General features: G+C 38.5%; 1 protein-coding gene across 2 annotated transcripts in view; it reads right to left on the bottom strand.

Annotated features, from left to right (window-relative positions):
- The window catches only part of ST6GALNAC3 (ST6 N-acetylgalactosaminide alpha-2,6-sialyltransferase 3), a 620541-nt gene that overhangs the window by 467687 nt on the left and 131839 nt on the right, over positions 1-21015 (bottom strand). The gene's annotated exons all lie outside the window — the stretch shown is intronic.

The raw sequence follows: 21015 nt of genomic DNA on the forward strand, positions 1-21015 counted from the left end.
TTGATAGATTTAATCATGTATGAAATTAAAATGAGGTGTTATCTTAAAAGGCTGAATTTATTTCAGCACAATTCAAGGATTTTAATATATGCCCAAGGCTGACTGTTTATCAGAGTTGGCATTTTTAAAATAACAAGGGATGATGCTAATACTTTTTTCCTAACAAGATTTGTAATTTATGTAGCAGGAACAACTTAATGTGCCAGTGATTTGTCCTCCTGCAACTGTAATTGATGACAAAGCACTAATTTCTACACGTCAAAGAAATTAAACCTCACTTTCCTGTGCATTATTGACCTTTACTGTACACAAAGTGGCTCAGAAACAAATTACACTGCACTAAAGTTTTGGATTTCCTCTCCACATTGGATTTCATTTAATGGTTGTTTAAAAACTGCTAACCAGTGAATAGAGTTTTGCCTTTAGAATATGCTGTTCCATTTGATGTGGGGGAGAAAAATAAAGGAAAAAAAAAAAACTTGCAAGTGCTCATTCTACCCACATATGACTGAACTTATCCTTCAAAGATTGAAACTAAGTGGTATCCTTCCCAGGTGGCTTTTGCAGGCTGAAACAGAGAATTCAAAATACAATTGGTGAGATCCTTAGAACTAGGTGATCCTGAAGATTTACTCAACAATTGCAAAGGTGCTCAAATCCTTGAGCACCAATGAAAGCCCAGCACTATTCAAGCACTGGGGATAAGCAGGCAAAATTCCTGGCCCATGTGGCATTTATATTCTCTTAGAAGAAGACATACAAATGTGTGTGTGTGTGTGTGTGTGTGTGTGTGTGTGTGTGTGTGATTTCAGATGATGTCAGAGAAAAATTTTAAAGGAAGGAGGGAAAAAGAGTTGAGGGAGGAATGGTAATTTGAACAAAGTGAAGGGATGGGGAGCAAACTGTACAGATATCTGGAGGGAAAGTATCCTAAGCAGAAGCAACAGTAATGGCAAAGAACCTGCGATGGGCTCAAACAGCAGCAGTGAGACTAGTGAGGCTGAGACGGGATGAAAGTGAGAGACTAGCAGGGGAGGACAGGGATGAAAGGGAACTTGTTGGTAGTTGAATCCACCAATAAATATTTACATCCTTTTAAATGCACAACAATATCTGTTGAGTCTCAGTAAATCTCCAGAGTCTGGCAATCCTGCCATCTTCTGAAAGCACTACTGTCAAGCAAGCATTTTACCACATCTATCTCCGGAAGCTTCTTGTCGGTAGTTCTCACTCTACCCTCTGGTGTGCCAGAGAGAGGACCTAAACCCAGCCTCCTAAGAGAGACCAAGCAAGCCACATCCAGTACTGCTACCCCTTCCTACTCTTCTCCAAGATAAACGTTTTGTTTTCCTCAACCTTTTCCTTGGGAGAGTTCAAAATGCCAGTCCACCCACTCTTCTGGTCATTGTGGCAATTGTTCTTTAATTGAGTATAAATCATCACACTTCTCCTTATCAAACTTTAAAGGATTGGATTTAGTTTATCTTTTCTATCTACTAAAGTCCCTCCGAATTCTGATTCTTACTCCAACTTGGGTCATCCACAGATTCGACCAGTGTATCTATATTTGAATCAGACACATAAACATTGGATAGGTTGGACTGAAGAACCAACACATAAAATTCCACGGAAGACCTCTCTCCAGGCTATTTTCATGGTAGATTTTATATTACCAGATTTGATACTCACATAATTGCTGTGAGGTGGATACAATTATATCCAATGTGAAGGTAAGGTAACCGTGATTCAAAGAGGAGATACGACTACCTGGGATCACACAGGTGAAGTGACAAAGCCAAGAACTGAAAGAAGGTCTAAATCTGATTCTAAGTGTCATGATGGTTCCAATAACTGCTTCCCATGCCATTTAGCTAATTAGAATTCACTCAACTGTCCTATTATCCATTTCTTCACAAAGATAGCATAACTCTTCTCAGTCGTCATGATAAAATAAAAACTAACTGCATCGATTTTATTTCTCTGATAGTCATTCAACAAATATTTGTTACAAGTACCGAAAGGACTTGACAACGAAGAAATCAGACCTCAAAATTTCTACTGGCTTAGACTGTTATGCCAATCACAGAAGGAAATGACATGACTCTCATTATAACTTAAACTTAGTGAACCCTGGTGGCTTCTAATTATCATCACTTGCTTTTATGAGTACATAGAAACATCCTTTTAGTGATCTGCTCCAGAATCTTTTCCAGAGTTTATACTGCAACAATCTTAAAAACATCTCATGTGCTTTAAAGAAATGGCCTAGTGCTCTTAAGTATATAAGAAGTAGGAAAATCTGGAAATTTGGTTGTATCATGAAAAAACAAAAATATCAAAGCTAGCTTTCTAGATCAGTGCTATCTAATACAATGTTCTGCAGTGATAGCAATGCCCTATATCTGTTTTGTCCAATACGGTAGTCACTAGCTACATGTGGCTATTGAGTCCTTGAAATGTGGTTAGTACGACTGAAGAAATGAATTTTTATTGTAATTTCCTTTTCATTTTAATTGCCACATATGGCTAATGATTGCCATAATGGGCAGCACATGTCCAGAGGACTCTAAATTATGAAATGAATACCTCTCAAAAGGGAAAAAAAAGAAATCCAAATCCTCACAATTTACTTCTACAGTTTTTGGTCATTGCTTTTTCTTGGATTTTTTTTTTAATTACATTTAAATCCTTTTCCTCCAAAACAATCCTATAAGGCAGGTGAGTAATTAATAGAGTTATAAAATATAAGCTTTCATTTTGGATCTAAAACAAATTAGGCAGTAGTCATACATGGAATTCACATGATTTGTCTTTGCAGCCACATCCCTGAATTGTGCCTGGTTTCTCTTAATGAGATCGTGGTGGCTGCCAGAGATAGATGACCTCAGCAGTTGGGTTATGCCCACAGAAGGCAGGCTCCTGGCACTACTCACCTGTAAAAGATGTGACAGAATAGACACCTGGCAGAATAGATACCCGGCACGACTCACCTCTAAAAGATTGTGTGTGGTTTTTTTTTTTTGATTGTTGTTGTTTTAATACGCATGTGACTTAACAAGATGTCTGACAAAGGCTCAACTGACCTGTGGGTTAGCACATCCCTGTGATTCTACTAGGAATAAGTAGAGAGAGACAGGAATATCTTTTAGTAAGAAGAAGCTGGCATCTGTAAATTTAGTTGCAGCATTCATTGCGTTCAGATCAAATATTTTTCAGCATAGTGATACTAAGAAACTAAACCATAGTGAAACCTCATTATAATTAACACCAACTATTGTAACAAACAAACCTCACATTAAATCTCAGTGGTTTAAAACACAGTAAAAGTTTGTTTCTTGCTCATCACATCACAGTGTCATGGGGGTTGATGGGAGAGTGGGGAGCAGCACTCTGTCCCATGCATTATTTCAGGGACCCAGTTTGCTTCCATTTTGTAGTGCCACCATCTGCCAGATTTTCCACTGGATCTTCTGCACCTAGCCAGTTGATAAGGAAAATGTGGAGGATCATGCAAGGAGGATTTTTAGGAACGAGGTTTTGAAGTGGCATATGTCATTCCCGTCATAACCCACTGGCCAAAATTGAACCCAGGACCCTATTAGAATCATACAGGGGAATGGGATATGCAATTCCAGCTGTGTGCCCAGGAGGAAAAGCAATCAGCGTTTAGCAAACACATAGCATTTTCTCTGCCACTATCACTAACTTGGATTCTTCAGAAAATAGGCCAGTCTGAATTAATGCAGTCAGAATTCAGTTATTCATTTCACATATATACAGTAAATTTAACTATTTATCATGTTTCCAAGTACAAAATAGGCCAGAGCTGCCTGGTTTACTATGTAAGTTTCAGCTGTTTTCTTTCTCCCTGCTTATGTCTTAGACCCACCAGAAGCATCCGCAATATTATCTAACCCAGCCAGTATCCAATGAAATAATAAATAGAAAATTCATAACCAAGAAAGTGGCTCTTATTTCATTAGACTGATGAGCTTCCTTATAACAGCCCCGATACCCTTCATGATTAATCCCTAAGGAATTTGTATTTTGTTATCATGCACCTGCATTTCAAAATGTATTAACTGTGGTCTTAAAAACATCCTCTTCATGTGGAAAATCACTTTTACTCCAGGAAAAAAAAAAAAATCAATTGTTGAATTTCTTCAACACTGGAAGGTAGAAGTGGAAATAAGTCCTAATGACCCCTAATTTTTTAGAGGTTCAAGGTTGATAATCAAATCCTCCTCTTTATTATCATCATTACCAAAATTGTCCATTAATATTAAACGTAAGTTGAGTATGTTTTCTCAGAAAGTAAGACTCCCAACTCCTTTCCATGATCCAGCACTGGGTAATGTAAACTCCAAACCATCAGAAAGAATTTTTCAAATGATCAAAAAAGAGAAGATGCCAAAATGAGGCTCTTGATTAAAAATCAACATGACTACTGCAAGCCCAGGCTGGGGGCCCAGCCTGCCAGAGCCCTTCGAGAATGCTGCCTGTGGGACAAACACAGTCCAGAAAACGCCAATTTAATTTTAACAAAATGAGATTGTCTGGAAGCATTTCACTATATTTAACATATGGGAGCAGTTTCCAAAAGTAAGGCTGAGATTTTTGGACATAACAATCAGGAAGCTGTCTAAGGGGCAAGATCCAAAAGTGTAATTATTGCTAAATGAAGTGTTTTTCTGAGGGTAGAAATGAAGTCTTTAACATGGCTGCATGGGCCCAGATGGAGAGAAAAGGTATAACTGAAATGTCATTTTAATAACCACTGGCTGTGTTTAAATGAGAAAGACCAACAAGTGAGGATGAATACAGAAAGACTCAGACTACATAAGTAGCTTAGCACATAAATACTAGATAATAAGTTCAGTTCAATACAGATAAGGTTCAAGACATAGATCTCAGAACAAAGGGCAACATCAGAAAACATTTGCTAAATGGAAGTGTATTATTCCAGCATACTTGTCAGGAAAAGAGTACTTGCAGTTCATATGAGGAGGAAAAAACAAGCTACAGGCAGGTCTCAGATATAACTACAGTGTGGCAAAGAAGGCTGCCAAGTTGCTACATTGTTTGTCTTCTAGAAAATGCAATACTAATGGCAAGTGGGACTGCTCTGGGTATTGATCAAGCAAGGTAGAAAATGCAGGCTGGCTGGTCAGAGCCTTCTAGGCACAAAATTATCTTAAGAGTGCTAGGCAACTTGACTATGGCTTCAGGAGCAGAAATTCTGATTCAAAGCCATGAGCCAAAATAAACCCCAGGACAATCTTCTAGGAAGAAGACTCAGCGGGCAAGGGTAATCCAGGGGTTACCTGGGCTGAAATCGGATCTGTTCCGTAGCTCTGCCTGCAATTCTCCATCAACGTAAAGAATAACTGATAGAACATAATAAATCACACTGGGCATGTAAAATGCTAGAAAATGCAAAGAGGGTCCTTTAACAACATTAAAACAATTTGTTTGGGTCTCCAATGGTTCCATCTCAGGGAACTTCAAGATGCCAGGTGAGTAACTCGGTCTTAGTTCCCCAGGAGAGACACCACCACCTCTTCTTCCTCCACCTTCTTCTCAAGAGACATCCTGCTAAGCTCAAGCAGGATGGCGGCTAGCCCACACAGCAGCTTTGTGTGAATTAGGGAAAGGTTCCCCTGTGAGGACGCAGCCTGGCACCAGATAGAAGGCTTGGCTTGGGAAGCACAGATTGACATTACACCCCCTTTGGCCCCTGGTCCCAGCACTCTTGGTCAGGGCACTAGCTGCACAAACATATGAGATGTTCTGAGGTAAAAAATAAAGCTTGTGAAGGCTTTTGAGCCATTATGGTATGAGACAGTAAAAAGTCCATGCTTTTGTCACAGCACCAGCTCAGTGGCTTCAAGAAATGCTCTTAGTGCAACAAACTCTGAGGATGCAGTCATTATAATGGGCACAACATCAGGAACCTACCCTCAAGACAATGTACTTAGCAATTTACCAAGTGAACCTTAAGAGCATAAGGCTGGCAAATTCTAAGAAGTCTTTGAGAATAGCAAGATCAAATAATGAAAGGCCCAAGAAAGCTCCAGTATGCAAGCAAAATGAGCCACTAAATACAAAAGCTTTGAGAACTACAAAAGAGAGCTTTATCTCTAAAGATGAAATACAAAAGGGTTTCTGGAAACCAAAGAAACTCAAAACTGGGCCAAGAAGAATTATGAAAAAACACCAGAATGAGAGAGAGAGAGAGAGAGACCTCATAATATCCTTATCAGCACTAATTGTCTCCAGAGAAATGTGGGGAGAAAATGCCCATAAAATATAGGCAACCCCAAAAAAAGAGGCAATTTAATGTGCAAAATATTTATGATGCATATTACTCCAAGTACAGTGTTACTGGAAAATAGTGGAAGCAGATGTTAAAAAAAAAAAAGCCAACTATTACTTTAGAAAATTCCATCATCATAATGGAAAGAGAATCCTGCTAAGTGAGGATAAAAAGGAGCTTAGACCCCAGGCCAGGACAAGAGTCCAAAAATTGGTGCAAAAACTGACCCCACCTTTCCCAATCTACATATTATGGGACTCATTCTTTGGCCCATTCTCAGCTTTTTGAGTTCTAACCCCTTGGCTTGGCACTAAAAAGTCCCCTGAAGGCCTCCTTCAGAAAGTTAAACCAAAGAGCCCTCAGATTTCATCCAGAACAGCAATTTCACTGTAAGGATCAGACTCCAGAAGGCAAAGCTGCATGATTTGATCCCCATTCTGCTTCCACTGTGTTGTGAGGTTTTGGTAGGTGATATGACCTCTCTACACAGCACGTTCCTCATTTGTAAAATGGGGTTTGATGCAATCAGCTTCACAAAGTGGTTACAACACACCTGGAGTAAACTGCTTGTGTGAAAATATTGCACAAACTCTAATCATCCAACCAAATGTTTGGCTATTACCATGAGCTTTTTTTTTCTTTTTCTCCAAAAATATATGCCCCCCACCCCCTCTTCCCCCAGTAACTTCTAATCTACTTTCTATCTCTGTGAATTTGCTATTTGTAGTCATCTAAGTGGTATCATATAATATTTGTCCTTATGTGCGTTGCTTGTTTCATTGAGCATAATGTTTTCAAAATTCTTCCATGATGCAGCATGTCCATAACTTCATTCTTTCTGATGGCCAAATAATATTCCTTTGTGTGTATGTACCACATTGCTTTTATCCATTCATTTGTTGATGGACCCATGGATTGCTTCCACCTTTTGGCTACTGTGAATAATGCTGTTATAAACACTGGTGTACAAGCATCTGTTTGAGACCCTGTTTTCACATTCCTTGGGTATAAACCTAGAAGTGGAATTGCCAGACTTTAAGGTAGTTCTATATTTAACTTTTTGAGAAACCACCATATTGCCTTTGATGAACTTTTGATGTTATAGTGGGCATGTCATAGTAATGTTTGTACAATGCCTCATATAGAAGGCCCTTTCATATAGAAAGCATTGTCTTAATGATCATCAGCATGGTCTACAAGCTACACTAGGGAAGGATAACTCATTCTTAAATCCTACCCCTTCCCACCTTACTCTCTTATTCATCTCATTAGACACTCAGAGCTTCCAGGAACACAGCTGGAAAACCAAAGAACAGGGGGAAATCACCATTACAATCTTGTGGAGGAGCAAAGAATGGGTCGAGGATCTAGAAAAGGCAGAAGAAAGAACATGCTGAGGTAGGAAAAGCAGTATCTAGGGAAGGACCACTGTCCTACACAGTCTTGTCCCCTTTGCCGGGCCCAGGACAAAAGTTCCAATGGGGCTGGTAGGCTGTTCCCTACTCTTCACAGCCCCGGCTCCATCCTGCATAGCCACAGCCCTCAATATGTAAATGTACTTGTTGTTGTTAATTACTACCATAAATGGTAGAACAATAGTGGAACAACAAAGTCCAAAGCAACTCAGCCTGCTCAGTCCACACTCCATCCCAATAGCCACCTTGGTATTCCTCCAGCCTATAGGTGCTCCCACCAGTGACAGACAACTCTCAGGAGCAGGGATCCAGGGAAAGGGTCCTGGCAGGTGCCAAGATGGGGCAGGGGCTGCTAGGGTTAGGAGTAGTCAGCGTCAGGGGCTGGGGGGGGGGCCCACCCCCTTGGCTCTGTGGACTCCTCATCCTGGGGGGTGGGGGTGCAGTGGCAGGGAGCTAAAGCAAAGCCCAGGTCTAAGAACTGCACAGCTCCTCCACAAAGCAAGTTCCAAGGTCATTTTGTATGTTAGGTGCTTTGGAGCATTTAAGGTAAAAATTTAACAGCCAGTAAAAAATATGGGCTCTGGAGAGGTCATTCTGGAGGTTACTCTTATGCAAGCTTCAACCAGATATTGAAAATTATCACAGTATGCCAAGCTCCAGCCAACAATGTTCCTAAAAACCCTAAAGAATCCCCTGGGCTCTATCTAAGACTCTACAAAAGTTTTACTTACTAAGTTTATTTTTTTAGAAACAAAATCTCCAGGTTGTTCTTATCCTAGATAAGCCCTGAAACCCAGAGGTACCAGTCTTTCCAAGAGCATTAACCAGTTGCATTCCTCTACTCCATAATGTGGACACCCCTTTTCTGCATGAAGAAGCTAGAATGGCCATTGCCCAAATATCTCTGACGAGGGACCATTCAAATGAGAGGGAGGAGTTGCAGCAGAGAGGTTAGGATTTAACAAATGATTATCACTACTGAATCATTATAAAGATATTTCTTTTTAGTTTCTAAGGTATTAGTACAGCCAGAAGGAAATACTTAAAATGGTTGGACTGGCTTTGATTTTTGATAATGATTGTATAACTATATAGCTTTTATCTTGTGACTGTGTGATTGTAAAAACCTTGTGACTGACAACCCCTTTACCCAGTCCATGGTTAGATCAGTAATAAATATAATAAAGACATGCATGGGGAAAAAAGTGGAGAATATAGGATACCTAGAGATAGAGAGAAGCTAGAGAAGGGGGACTGATTACCTAATATGTACAGAATTGTTAACAAGGTTGAACATAAACATTTGGAAATAGAGGTGATGGTAGCTCATTCTTGGGATTGTAAGAAATAGTAATATATTGTAGGTGAATTTGACTGAAAGTGGTTGTAAAAGTCATATATGTAAATAAGTTCTTGCATGAACTACTATAAACATAAAAAAGTAGAGTGGTATATGGGAAGAAAACATAGCTACTGCAAACTATAGACTATAGGTAACAATAATATTTTAATATGCTTTCATCATCAGTATCAAATGTGCTAAACCAATACTATGAGTCAACAATAGGGGGATAAGGGGTAGGGCGGGATTTGGGTTTTATTATTTTATTCTTATTTCTGTTCTGGAGTAATGAAAATGTTCTAAAACCAATCATGAGGATGCATGCACAAGTATGTGATGACACTGTGAGCCAGTGATTGTGTGCTTTTAATGGTTTGTGTGGTGTGTGAATATATCTCAGTAAGACTGGGGGGAAAAGGTTAATAGGTAAAATGGGAAATTTTATGTTACATATATGTTACCACAATGATTGAAAAAAATAATAAAAATAAAAGTTAATCAGAAAAAAATACATAGGCTGTGGGGAATCAATACTGGATAGAAGATAAATTTAACATCCAATCTTGAGCCTGAATTTGAAGTGGGGAGGGAGCAGGTAACCATCTTACTGTATATTCTCCAAAATGGTGCTAAGCCATGTACACATAGGAGCACAAGACGCAGATGGCGAGGCAGTGTGGACCCAAGCTTGGAAACCACGAGGGAAGGCAAGTGAGAGAGCACTGTGGTGAGAAACACAGGCTCGGGAGCCAGATTGCACAGTCCAAGTCCTACCTTTACCACTCACTGGGTGACTGTGTGATTCAGGCTCCTAATACATAAAATGGGGTTTATACCTACCTCACAGAAATGCTGGGAGAATTAAATGAGATAAATTGAGTAAAATACTCAGCAACTCAAATATAAATTTTTGTTGTTACCAAAATGACAGAACAAAGTACCTGGAGCCCAAAATACTGGATTGACAACTCCATCCTAATTCGTTAAAGGAAGCCATTTCAGGCTTCCTTCTTCGGGATTTTTTAAGATATATCAATGGAATAAAAAAATAAAACAACACATTCCTTTCTCAAGGGAAGCAAGTATCTCTCCATGATATAGTGTTCAATACAGCTAATTTAGGGGAATGAAAAGTACTAAATCTATCATATAAAGAACGATGGCTTCTCCCGAGCCAGATGAATGAAGTTGTTTTTCTGGAAGTTGTCACTTAAGTATGAGTTTAGTGACCCAAAAGAAATATCTTTACTGGTACAATTATTGTTAATAACATTCACTACCTATTGAGTACCTTCTAAATGTCAGGACTTTGGTAAATGCATGTATTAATATGAACCCTTACACATCTCTGAAGGGTACAGATGTATTTAATTTTGCTCAGAAATATTAAGTCACCTGCCTAAGACCATACAAATGGAAAACGGATTCATGTCCAGAAATAACTCCAAAGACCACACTCTTTCCACTACCCCCACTGCCTTCCACACCCTAGAGGAGAATTAAAAGCCACCAGTGCTAGGCTGTCTCTGACAACAGAAGAGGCACGATTATACTCATCCTGAAAGGTGGCATTATTTTCTGTGTTGCTCCCCACATTTCAAAGGATTCTTTCACCATGGCATCATGGATATTCATCTCTTAAGGCCTTATAAAGTCTTGTTTTTTCTGTTTCTTGAAATACAAGCTCCTAGGAGCCAAAGACTATATCTCACATTTCCTTATACCATCCCCCTCAATAGCTAGCACCAAACCATAACATGAATGGTGCTCAGAAATACTATTTGAATAAATGAATAATGTCCTAAAGAGAGAAAAACTTTAAGAACCAAGTTGGGAGAATATAATGGCCCTGGCTATGGTGAGAAACATAAAGACAACTCCATTCAGTTCCAAGATGGAAAATAATACTGACATTCACTGTTTGGGGCTCCATGGTCTAATCTCCTTTAACATCCCTAGTGCTTAATCTGTCAGTCACCACACATAGATTTAGTATTTACTGCCAGGTATTCATTCTCAATTCTTTGAAGCATAAAATCGGCAGCATTGGATAATATAGCTGGAGAAATGCTTTTGGTTTCTTTGGGAGAAAAAATATACATGCACTTTCATTATTTCTCAATCCCGTTGTTGATTTCCTTCCTCCTTTAAAACATAAAAGTAGCAGCTAGGGTCCCATTCATAAATGCACACTATCTTTCCCTCAGAGGAAGCCAGATGGGACTGAACGAGATGCTCTTTTGAAAGGGGACTCAGGTGACTGGCTGGCATGTCACCAGACTCTCTCCCTCTCCTGTCATCATCCCTGCTGTCATTTCCACCACTCTTTTGACCTTGAGGAAAGTCTTTCATAGGTCATGATGACTGGGGACTGACTTGTGCTTTGAGTAACCCCAAGCAGGCAGGGAGGTAGTTGGGGAAGTGCAGTATCCTGCTCACCATAAAGAAGGCAAAGTTGGGAGGGAGGAGAAATATGGACCATTAAGAATAAAAGCCCCTTCTTCTAAAGCAGCCATTCTCCACACTGGAGACATGGCAGAACATTTGGAAGCACAGCGCTTACCTTAATTTGCCAGAACCTCTATGACAAATACCAAACAAAAGTTTGGCTTAAACAAGAAGCAGTTGTTGCCTCATGGTTTTGAAGGCTAGAAGTCCAAAATCAAGATGTCAGCAAGGCCAGACTTTCTCTTGGGGTCAGTAGCATTCTGGTGATGGCAGTCCTCCAATCCATGGCGATCTCTCTCCCCACTCTGGCTTCCTCTAACTTCTGGCTTCTTCCGAGTGATTGCATCCAAATTTCCTCTTTCTAAGGACTCCAGTCATATGTATTAAGAACCCCCTTATTCCATTTGGCCATACCTTGACTAATAATAACATCTTCAAAAGGTCCACCTTACAAATGCATTCACATCTGCAAGAACACAATTAAGATTTTACAAGTCATTTGTGGGGAACATGATTCAATCCCCAAAGGCAATGCAATATTGATACGATACACTTCGAATGAATCCAAGTCGGTCCATTCTTCATTCAGAACATATTTACTGAGTGCTAATTTTGTTCCAAGCATTGTGCTAGGGGACTGAGAATATAAGGCCAAGGAAGAGATACTACCTGACCTCAGGGACCTCACAGTCCAAAAATCAAATGATAACGGGAGTAGGAGCAATCATGTGGAAGTAACAGAATTGCTAACATTTACTGAGTGCTCAGTATGTGTCCGGCATTGTCCTAAGTGTGTTTACATATATCAACTCATCCAGTCTGCACAAGAACCCTATGAGATAAGGTACTACTATCTGAGAATATACATACAAATACATACAATAACATATAATTCAGTCATACAAAGATACATCATCTATGTCCCTAACTTGATTGTAATCTTCTGAAGGTTAAAGTCTCTATCACTAGTTCTAAATCCTCACCATGCATCAGAATCACCTGAGGAGCCTGTGAAATTAATCAACCCTCACTCCAATCCCCAGAGGTTTTTACTTCATTGGCACTGGATAACTTTAAGGGCTCCCCAGAGAACTGTTGGTCTAGTTCTCACATGTGGCTGCACAGCGGAATCACCTGTGGGGCTTTATGAACTAGTGAAACATGGGCTGCACCTCAAGAGATTCTGATTTAATTGATCCGAGTGAGGCCTTTATTGATGAGTGCAACTTTCATTGATCTGAGCACCATCTGGGTTTGACATTTTTCTAGAAGTGCTCCTGGTGACCCGAGTTACTGAAAAGCCAAGGCTGAGAACGACCTTACATTTCTTTGTCAGGTACTCTAGGACTATGACCAGCAAATGCACGTGGTGATCCCTCATTAAGTTCTCTTTAATAGATACTAAAACAATTTTATTTAGAATAACCTAAACTTGGTTCCTACAACTCTCTACATATTAATCTGAATCAGTGAAGTTTAATTGTATGTAACAGTTCCCACAGTTGGATCCCTATAGGCTGCAGATAAGATTATCTAAGGAACTACTGACTTCCTTTGAAGGCACTTTTTCCAAAATTAAGATAAATTGAAGAACTTTTTCCGGATCTCTTATGGCCCAAAGGCCACATCAATATATGCTTAATAAATCAGTACTTTGAAAATGCAATGCTCTAAGGCCACATATGCATGACTTGCCTGCATTTTTTAAAACTTTAGGCAGATTTTTCACTGAAAAAATTTTGTTTTAACATCTAAGACTGAATGGTTTCAACAGCATAGAATAGGCAGTCTCTGATTGCAAACACTTCACACTTTGCTACTCTAATTTGATGCAAAATATCACCAATACTTCCCTTTTCAACAGCTTCAACACACATTCATGAGCTCCTGTCACAGACTTTCATGAGAGCAATGCGTAGAGAAGACACAGAATAGAGGACTTAGAGATTAAGGCACTCTTCAGAAGGATTGAGGCTTTACCCTTACGTATAACCCCTCTAGGACCTTTAAGAGGCCTTAAACAAAGAAAGTTTTCAATAAATACTTGTGGTGAATTTCTTTAAAGCCTTGGAGCTAATTATATACTTGTATAAATAGGTACACACACAGACACACAATCCACTCACACCTTCTTAAAAGGATCCCCTTAGAAACATTAATGGCTTTCCCCTGCTCTTGGATAAAGACATTACTTCTGTCTCAAGCACGAAGTCAAAGGTATGCATATGGCTTTGTTTCTCTGTGTGACACCCTTCCCATCACAGCCAGAAAATTCACCTGATTTGCCTCTGTGTCTTCTGACATCTGGTCACTTTATCCAGAGGCAATGCTGAATCAGTTAATTAATTTTGCTCTAATGGGGATTCCATTATTTCACCAACTCAATGCTCTCAGAGGCTTTGAGATAGTTAAATTTTACTAATGCATTTGCCAATGTATCTTGTACGTACCAAATGCTGGTTCATGCAAGTTATTAGTAATTATAAACTTGAATTTGTCACTCTGCTTCCAAAGATAGTTTCTTGCCCTTTTGCACATCTTCCTGTTAGAATTCCAAATGATAACACCCAAAGGCAGTTCTTTATATCCTTTCTGCTAAGGCCTCAGGTTTCTTTTCCCTTTCTTAAGCTTCTTTTTGCCCGTATTCTTTTTTTCCCCCAGTGGCCTCTGTGCTCCCATTCTCAATCTTCACAGGATTGTCAAGGCTTACTCTAAAGGACATGCACTTCTGTCTTCCCCTTACATTTTAAAATTTTTTTAAAAATTTGTTTTTATTAGAGAGGTTGTAGGTTTACAGAACAATCATGCATAAAATACAGGATTCCCATATACCACCTTATTATTAACACCTCGCATTGGTGTGGTACATTTATTGCAATTGATGAAAGCACATTTTTATAATTCTTCTATTAACTATAGTCCATAGTTTAACTTAGGGTTCACTGTTTGTGTTGTGCAGTTCCATGGATTTTTTTTTCTTTTTTTTTTTTTTTTTACAAATTTTCATTCTAGTAACATAATATACAAACTAGAATTTCCCCTTTTAACAACATTAAAATATGTAATTCTGTGCTGTTAATTACATTCAAAATGTGCAATCATCACCACCATCCATTACCAAAACTTTTCCATCGTCCCAAATCGAAACTATGTACATTTTAAGCCTTAACTCCCCATTCCCTACCACCACCCCACCATCCCCTGGTAACCTATATTCTAGATTCTGGCTCTATGAGTTTTTTATTCTAATTATTTCATATCAGTGAGATCATACAATATTTCTGCTGTTGTGTCTGGCTTCTTTCACTCAATGTGATGTCTTTGAGGTTCATCCATGTTGTCACATGTATCAGAACCTCATTCCTTTTGATGACTGAATAATACTCCATTGCATCAATACACCACAATTTTTTATTTATTCATTGGTTGATGGACACTTGGGTTGCTTCCATCTTTTGGCAATTGTGAATATTGCTGCTATGAACATCAGTGTGCAAATATGTTTGAGTACTTACTTTCAATTCTTTTGGATATATACCAAGAAGTGGGATCACCAAGTCATATGGCAATTCTATATTTAACTTTCTGAGGAACTGCCAAACTGTTTTCCACAGTGGCTGCACCAATTTTACATTCACACCAGCAGTGAATGACTATTCCTACTTCTCTGCATCATCTTTAAGATATGTAATTTTCAGTTTTTTAATAGTAGCCATTCTAATGGGTGTTAAAAATATCTCATTGTGATTTTGATTTGCATTTCCCTAATGGCTAACGAATGTTGAGTATCTATGTGCTTTTTGGTCATTTATGTATCTTCTTAGGAGAAATGTCTATTCAAGTCTTTTGACCACTTTTTAATTGGGTTTTTTGTCTCTTTACTGTTAAGTTGAAGGATTTATTTATATCTTCCGGATATTAAACTCTAATTGGATATGTGGTTTCCAAATATTTTCTCCCATTATATAGGTTGTCATTTTACTTTCATGATAAAGTCCTTTGATACACAGAAATTTTTAATTTCGATGAGATCCCATTTATCTATTTTTCCTTTTGTTCTTTGTAACTTGGATGTAAAGTCTAAGAAACCATTGCCTAGCACAAGGTCCTGAATATGTTCCTCTAAGTTTTCCTCTAAGAGTTTTATAGCTCTGATTCTTATATTTAGATCTTTGATTCATTTTGTTTACGGTGTGAAGTAGGAGTTCACCTTCATTCTTTTGCAAATGGAGAGTTGCTTTTCCCAGCACCATTTGTTGAAAAGACTATTCTTTCCCCATTGAGTGGTCTTTGCTCCCATGTCAAAAGTCAATTGGCCATAAATGTGAGGGTGGATTTCTGAGCTCTCAATCCAATTCCATTAGTCTATATATTTGCCCTTGTGCCAGTACCATGCTCTTTTGATTACTTTACTGGTTTGTATATATTATGTCCCCCAGAAAAAGCCATGTTCTTTGATACAATCTTGTGGGGGCAGACATATTAGTGTTGATTAAGTTGGAATGTTTGGATTAGGTTGTTTCCATGGAGATGTGCCCCACCCATCTTTGGGTGATAACTCTGACTTGATAACTTCCATGGAGGTGTGGCCCCACCCATTCAGTGTGGGCCTTGATTAGTTTACTAGAGCACTATATAAGCTCAGACAGAAGGAGTGAGCTTGCTACAGCCAAGAGGGACACTTTGAAGAACACACAGGAACTGAGAAGAGGAGCTGCAGATGAGAGACAGTTTGAAGACAGCCATTGAAAGCAGACTTTTGCTCCAGAGAAGCTAAGATAGAAAAAATGCCCCAAGAGCAACTAAAAGTGAAATTTTTGAGGAACTGCAGTCTAGAGACGAATGTTCTGGGAGAAAGCTATTTTGAAACCAGAACTCTGGAGCAGACGCCAGCCACATGCCTTCCCATTGGACACCATTGGCCATCCTCCAGTGAAGGTATCCGATTGTTGATGACTTACCTTGGACACTTTATGGCCTTAAGACTGTAACTGTGTAACCAAATAAACCTCTTTTATAAAAGCCAATCCATTTCAGGTGTTTTGCTTAATGGCAGCATTAGCAAACCGGAACAATCACTATGGCTTTGTAATAAGTTTTAAGATCAGGAAGTATGAGTCCTCCAACTTTGTTCTTTTTCAAGATGGTGTTGGCTATTCAGGGCCCCTTACCTTCCATATAAATTTGATGATTGGCATTTCCATTTCTGCAAAGAAGGTTATTGGAATTTTGATAGGGATTGTGTTGAATCTGTAAATCATTTTGAGTAAAGCTGATTTCTTAACAATATTTAGTCTTCCAATCCATGGACGCAAATGTCCTTCCATTTATTGCTATTGTTTGATTTATTTTATGTTTACTAATATTTTGAAGTTTGCTTATATTTATTACTAGGTGTGTCGGTTTGGATACATTATGTCCCCTAAAAAAGCCATATTCTTCAATGCAATCTTGTGGGGGCAGACTTATTAATCTTTTTTTTAGGGTGTGACATGTTGATTGGATGTTTCCATAGAGATTTGACCCTGCCCATTCAGGTAGATCTTGATTAGTTTACTGGACTACTCAAGAGAGCTCCAGGCCAAGATGCTTAGAGATGCTTAGAGATGTTTGGAGTTATGGACAGAAGGAAGTTTGGAGATGCTAGGCTAGGATGCACAGGAGCTGAGAGAGGAGCTGAAACACAACCTGGGACCAGCAGCCAGCAGCCACGTGCCTTCCCAGCTGACAGAGGCGTTCTGGGCAACATCGGCTGTTCTTCAGTGAAGATATCATCTTGCTGATGCTTTAGTTTGGACACTTTCATGGCCTTCATACAGTAAATCTGTAACTGAATAAACCCCCTTTATAAAAGCCAATCCATTTCTGATATGCATAATGCATAATGGCAGCATTAGCAAACCGGAACACTAGTTATTTGATTCTTTTATTTGCTATTTTAAATGGAAATTTTTTTACTTGATTTCTTTCTGATAGTTCATTACTAGTGTACAGAAACACTACTGATTTGGGGGTGATTATCTTATACCCCACCACTTTGCTGAATTCACTTCTTAGCTCTAGAAGCTTTGTTTGCATTTTTCAGAATTTTCTGTATATGGAATCATTTCATCTGCAATTTATATTAAGGTCCCTGATTTTTTTTCCTCTTTATTATCCTTCTTTTCTCCCTTAACCTTTTAATTTAGTAACTCAACAAAATTATTTATTCCGCTCTTTTTAGTCTTCTTTTTTTCAAGAGCTATTTTCTCCCAGTCACCTACATCCTGGCTTCCTAAGCAGAAAAAAAATCATTATTTTTTCTAGACACAGAGAGCTGCAAACAATTGTCATTAGTGTCAACTGGCCATAAGACCACCTATAAATTCAGTTTCTAACTCAATAGTGAATTTTCTTTTGCTTTTAGATTCTCAGTCTCAACACTGTGATTTAATAATCTGGAGCCTTCTTTTGTTTTTTGTTTTTTGTTTTTGTTTTTTTTTTTTTTGCACACTTGCCACATTTTCAATGGCCACTGTCTAACTGGAATAGTGTTGGAGAAGACCAGAAAATCCTAGAACGGATGACATTTTTAATGGCATTTTCCATGGCTCTGATGACTTCTCAGTCTCAAAATGTTTGTTTTTATTAATAGTAGCAACAGCTAGCATTGCCTAAACACTTACTGTGTATCACCACTAAGCATTTGACATTTGTTATTTATTATTTCTTCATCCTGACAGCCTTATGTATTTTTAAGCTTATATTAAAAGCTACCATCAATTTTCACCTGGACTATTGGCATTATCTCCCAACTTGCCACATTCATGTTGTCAACACTGCAGCCAAATGATAAAGTGACTTGTTTCAAAACTCTAAGCAGATCATATTCCTATCTCTCACTCTGCACTACCCTCTTTCCCCCATCTCTCCCCTTAAAAACATCAATGCTTTCCCACTGCTCTTTGGATAAAGGATAAAATCCTTAGCATGGCTCTTCAATGGCCTATCCACCCTCCACTTTCTTCACATGACTCCCATCTCTCCAGTTCTCAACACTAAAGTTAAACTGTTTCTGGCATACTATGTACTCCTTTTTCAAGTCTTCTGCCTGAAAAACCACCTCTCAACCTCATTCCACCTCCACCCAGTTATTCCCAACTTTTCCTTCAGCTCAAGTTATTGCTTCGGGAAAGCCATGCCTGACCTTCCCAATATGCTCTTTTGTAGTATCAGGAGCTTCTGTTCTACAGCATTCAGCATGGTTTGCTATACAGCTTTGATTAAACTCTGTAAGTTAAACTAGTGATTCACCTGGGAACTTGTTTAAAATGCAAATTCTCAGGCCTCATCATAGAGCTATTAAATCAGAAATCTGGAGTTACAGCGCAGTAATCTGTTAACAAGACCTGCATATTATTCTGATGCACACAAAAGTTTTAGAAGCAACGTAGACTGTGAGAAACAAGAGAGATTCTTTGGATCACACCATTGTATCCCACCATATTGGATGGATGGATGGATGGATGGATGGATGGAGATGAGAAACCTAAGATTCCAAAAGGTTTATAAAAAATTTGCCCAACTTCATAGAGTTAGTAAGTGACAGAGTACGACTCCTTAATACCATGCTTGCAACTTAAAAAAAAATATTCCAAGGAAAAACAATATTGCTCACTCATATTTATACAAAATAATACCTGGACCAGCTTTCTGGATTTTCCTTTCCCTGATACAATTTTTCATATCCACTCACTTATATGGATTCTGATATTGTAATGTTCCCCATGAATATACAATAAGTGTACTTAAGAGTTTCTAATAACCTTACTTTAGGATTCCAAAGGCTGTAACCAGGGTGAGATAAAGTAGAATTGCAAAAGAAATTATAAGCAGATTTCCTTAGATTAATATAACTAGTGTATTTCAAAAACAACAATATGCTACTCATAAGACCAATCTGATATCAATAAATAATTAGGAAATTACACAATAACTGAGGTGGATATTCACAACTTTCACATATCTAAAAGATTTATAAGACATATAAAATTCCCTATTTTATTAATTACAAATCAATGCTCAATTTCTTTACAGTTTTACACACACACACATACACACACACATTTTTCTAACAAACTAATGAGAAGGTAATCATACTTGGGTAAGTGTAGCTATTGATCTCTTTCATCTCTCTTAAAATGACTCAAATCACAAATAAGTAGTTTGAAATTTTTTGATAGGGATGAAAAACAAATTTAAAGTTAAACTCAATCCTAATACCACTTTTTAAAAATTTAGGATAAATAAATGAAAGTCTGCTCCCCAGTTCTTTCAGTCCTACCCTCCCAGAAGTAACCCACTGGGAACCCCTCTGGGGCCTATTCATCACAATATTTTCCTAAATATACATATACATATATCTACCTGTATATATAAATATATATGTTTACACTCAAATATGTTATTGATATTCAGACATAAACACCCACACTTATTCATAGGCATAATTTTTAAATGATAAATGGAGAACACATTGGATACATTGGGCTACAACTTTGTTTTCCATTACTACCCTATGAACAGAGGAGCTTTGTAAGAACACTTATTGTTGTTAATCCTCAAATACCAAGGATGCAAGAGAGGTCACCTTGTGTGCTCAGAGTACCCCTGTAAGGCTAGGATTTCAAAGCACTTATTTCAAGGGACAAAGAGGAATCTGATGAAAAAATGAGAAACAAGGACTCCTGGGGAAAGGCATGGAAGGAACCTTTCATTCCAAGGGCACTTCTGGCCACCACACATACTGCTTCCTTAACACCACTGAGAGATTGTATCTCCTTTCCTTGTCCACACATCAAACTTTTGCAGGCCTGGATTCCTATACCTGCAACCAACTAGAACTCACACACATTTGGAAACACATACTTCCTTCCCTTGTTTCAAAAATCCTGTTTCAAACTTGTGTGAGCTGTTACATTTCCCACGCTTAACACTGTATTTTTCAGAAAATATCAATATCTTTTAAACCAAAGGCAAATTCAACCTAAGGTCATCAAATAAATTCAACCCATACAGGAACATGTGTGCAGTGAAGAATTAAACTTATCCAAAGAGAATCTGGTCCTTGCCATTGACTACTGGGGGCAGATCTCTAGGCTCTTGGAATGTCATACTTGATAGCAAGTGCAACAATGTGATTTACAATGGGGACTTCTGGCCACCTGGTATCAGTTCTACTTCTGGAATTGCTGGAGACTAATAGTCAGACCCATGGTACAAGTTCTACCTCCACAACAACTGACAGTACAGGTTAGCCATGCGGGCAATATGTGAGAGAGCCCCAATAAAAACTCTAGGCAGCAAGATTCAGGTGAGCCTCCCAGATTAGCAACAGAACACGTATGTATTGTCACACATAGATACTGAGAAAGTAATGCTGTCCATGATTCCATGGGAAGAGAAGAATAGAAACTCCAGTTTTGGTCCTTCTCATAGACTCTGCCCTATGCCCT

Source organism: Choloepus didactylus, chromosome 2 (genome assembly GCF_015220235.1).
Source record: "Choloepus didactylus isolate mChoDid1 chromosome 2, mChoDid1.pri, whole genome shotgun sequence".
Classification (NCBI taxonomy): Eukaryota; Metazoa; Chordata; class Mammalia; order Pilosa; family Megalonychidae; genus Choloepus; species Choloepus didactylus.